Source organism: Asparagus officinalis, chromosome 4 (genome assembly GCF_001876935.1).
Source record: "Asparagus officinalis chromosome 4, Aspof.V1, whole genome shotgun sequence".
Taxonomy (NCBI): Eukaryota; Viridiplantae; Streptophyta; class Magnoliopsida; order Asparagales; family Asparagaceae; genus Asparagus; species Asparagus officinalis.
Window position 1 is genome coordinate 94,529,203 of NC_033797.1, and position 4,075 is coordinate 94,533,277.

Below are 4,075 nucleotides of genomic sequence, written 5' to 3' on the forward strand. Positions count from 1 at the left end.
GCCACTAGGCGATAGCCCTAGTGAGGTTTGCGAGTTCGAAACCACAAATAATTTATCTAGTGATGAACTTGCTTGTGCTAGTGAAAAATTATTGCATGCCTTTAACAAATTGCAAAATGATTTTAATGATTTAAAAAGCAAGCATGATGTTTTAAAATCCGATCATGAGAAGCTAGTGTCCAAATTTGATGTCATTGAAAATGAAAATACTATGCTTAAAGAAAGCAATGACTTATTAAATTTGGAAAATAAAAATTTGATCTCATCTATTGCTAGCCTATCTCATGCTAAGATTGATGCCATGTTAGAAGTAGAGAACATAAAGAATGATACAGCTTCCTTTATAAATGATTATTTATGTTCTACTTCTAAAAATACATATGTACCTAAAAATGAAGATTTGAATCTTATGAAAAATAGTATTTCATCTTTAGATTCAACTTTGAAAATATGCATTAATAACCATAAGAAGCTTATGAACATTTGTGCCAAGACCAAATCAAAATCATCCACTCATTATGCACACATGTATAGCAAAACTTATAAGTGTTCTATTTGCGGCCGTCAAGGTCATTTAGCTAAGTTTTGTTATGATGCACACAAACATAAGAATTCTAATGTTCCTTGTGCATCTCATATAGCTTCTTCATCTTGTACACTTACACATTCACATGCTCATTCTCACAAAGTTCATCATAAGCATGCTAGTGTGTTCAAGTGTGATTATTGTGGTCGTTTTGGTCATTTGGCCAAATATTGCTTTGATTTGAAAAGAAAATCTCATTTGACAAATGCTTCCAATAGACCACATGTTTTTAAATGTGATGTTTGTGGTAGGTTTGGACATCTTGCTAAATTTTGTTTTGATATACAAAAAGCTTCTAAATTGCAATATGTTCCAAATAGACCATTGTTTAAGAATGTTTCTCATTTGCAAAATAATTTTAAAAGAAAATCTTTATTTGCAAATGATTCCCGTGCACGAGCTAATGGTCCACAAAAACAAATGGATCTCTTTCATTGCACAAATTGCAATCGGAAGGGTCATTTGAATGAATATTGTTTTGACCATGTTAGTGCACCATATGTGCCTAAGAGGGTTCATAACCCTAAGGCTTTGAGCTTTAATGATAGGGGTCATGTCCCTAAATCTTTTGGTACCAAGAGTTCTTGGGTACCAAAACAAATTTAAATTTTAAACCAAGAATTTTAGTATTCTTATTTTTTCCTTTTTCTTGGTTATTTGAAAATTATGCTTTGAAACTTTTTATGAAAACAAATTTTCTTTGGTCAAATTCTTATGTTTTCATAATTCCTAGTTTTGATTTTGATGAGAGGTTTGTATTTATATAACCCTCCGGATTTATTGGGTGTTTATTCCCAAATCATGTTTACCGGATGCTAAAATGTTCATATGGGTTAATACTAACTCAAGAGCTAGATAGAGTTGCCTCTCTTGATTTTTGAAAATCAATGATGATTTGGTTGCCGGTCGACCGACGGACTCTCTGGACGTCTCCTGCGATTCTGACCTTGTTTTCGGTCGACCGCGATTTTCATCGGTCGACCGCTGGAGTCCCAACGGCTCTATTTAGAGCCGTTGCAGATAGTTTTTTGGTCTTTTTGTAAGGGGTTTTGGTCTGAGGTTTTGGAGGCTATAAAAACCCTCTTTGATCTCAGTTTTCCAGTTAGCTAAGAAGTTTTTAACAAGGGTTTTAAAAAGGGTTTAAGCTTGTTTTAAGCTTGTTTAAGAGTTTGGTTTAAAGCAGTTTTAGCTTTCACAAGTGGAGGAGATTATCTTCTTGTTTGGGCCTCAAATCTCCATCTCTCCATCTTGATCTAGAGAAGTTTTCCTAAACTCAACTCTAGCTTTTATTTATAATTATTGGTTAATTATCATTTCTATTAAAGCTAGTTTCATATTGAGTTTAGATTTGATTTTATCTCATTGTTACACACACCTATTTGAGCTTATTGTATTTGCATACATAGTATATTAGGGTTGTGAAATTTATATTTGTTACATTGTGAGATTGTTGGTTTTCGGTGAGCTAGAAAACCGAGTGTGTTGTGAAGTTTTCGGTGAACTAGAAAACCGAGTGTGAGGAGTGAACGTTGTTCGGTGAGCGTTGAAAACCGACATAGTGTGGTTATAAACGTTATTTGGATGAGCGTAGAAAACCCGGTTGTGATAGTGGATTTCTCCCCGTGAGTGGGGAGCGGAGACGTAGGACGGAAGGTCTGAACTCCGTGATCATATTGCTTGTTTGAGTTTGTCATTGACGTATTTGTTTTTGCATTCATCTTATATCGCCAATTGTGCATTGCTCATTTATTTCATCCACTATCTTGTTTAGATTGTTTACCCCTTGTGTTAGTTTATATATCCTTGCATATATATTTTATCATATAGGATATATCTCATTGTTTATATTGCTTATCCTAGCTCATATATCTTATGGTATTTCATACTTGCTAGGATAACTTATTAATTAATTTTAATTGGCATTTAAATCGGATTAGATTAGCATAAGACCCTAATCACCCCCCCTCTAGGGTCTAACAAAAGCATCTTGGAAACTCCTCCAGAAATGAGATGTGAAGACTGAGCCCCGATCTGATACAATCGTCTCCGGAACTCCATGCAATCTAACAATCTCCCGAATAAAGATCCCCGCATACGCATCTGCCGTATAAGTCGTCCTCACAAGCAAGAAATGTGCGGACTTAGTCAATCTTGTTGGCCTTCTTGTTTTGAGGATGTTTAACAGACAATTTACTTCTAATGTTGTTTGTCTAGAGTTTGTGTTTTCGTATTTATTCTAGGCAAACAATGTAGTTGGAGGATGGATGGATTGCGCTTCAACGATGATATCCAAAGGAGGTTGGCGGAATGTCGGGTTGTTGTTGGCCTTCTTGTTTTGAGGATGTTTAACAGACAATTTACTTCTAATGTTGTTTGTCTAGAGTTTGTGTTTTCGTATTTATTCTAGGCAAACAATGTAGTTGGAGGATGGATGGATTGCGCTTCAACGATGATATCCAAAGGAGGTTGGCGGAATGTCGGGTTGAAGCCTATACAATTCAAGTTAAAGATCAAGTTCAAGCTTCATCCGCACGTGTACCAAGTTGAGTTCAATGAAGATCAAGATCAAGCTTGGGTAATTTAGTTTAGGATTTATACTATGTGTGTTAGTACTTTAAGCTCAATCATATACACACATACACGTTTTGGTTTTTGTATATATATAGTTATATATATACATATATGTTTTGGTTTGATAGTTTTCAAGTTTTACTATGAAACAATTGAATATAATTAGAAAACATATTTTTGTTTCATACTCATATGCATATATATGATTTCATCAATATCAATTTTAGTTAGTTAAATGAAATCATGTTTTAGTGCATTATATGTGTATTTTGATAAAATACTACATTCATTGTTTATAGACTTCATAACAATAGTTTACATCTTTCTTCAAGTCTATAAAATCATTTTGTAAAGTTTCAAAAGTTGGTTTAGCCAAAATGTCAAAATTCACATGTTTACATTTTCGTGTTTTGGACTATTTTGCAAAATGATGATATTTTTCATTTGGGAAGTCCTTTTTCGAAACCAGTCATTGTAGCATGTTTATTATCATGTCTACAATCATTCCCCAAAGTTTTACATTTTTTGGAATTTATTTGATATTTTTAAACAGCATTTTAAAACCAGCAAAACAGGTTTCAGTTTCTGTCATATCTGTTTTCGGTCGACCGTAGAAAACCCGGTTGATAGTGGATTTCTCCCCGGGAGTGGGGAGCGGAGACGTAGGACGGAAGGTCCGAACTCCGTGATCATCTTTGTGTGTTTGTGATTGTCTTGGCGTCTCACTTGTGCTTATTGTTCATATCATTCTTGTCGCCATTATCTCGGTCGACCGCCGCGGTCGACCGAGAGCTTCCTTCGGTCGACCGTACCGGTCGACCGTACCGGTCGACCGTACCGGTCGACCGGATAAGTCAGCTAGTGTTTTTCTCGTGTTTGACCTGGATAGCGGTCGACCGAAATTTCCGTCGGTCGACC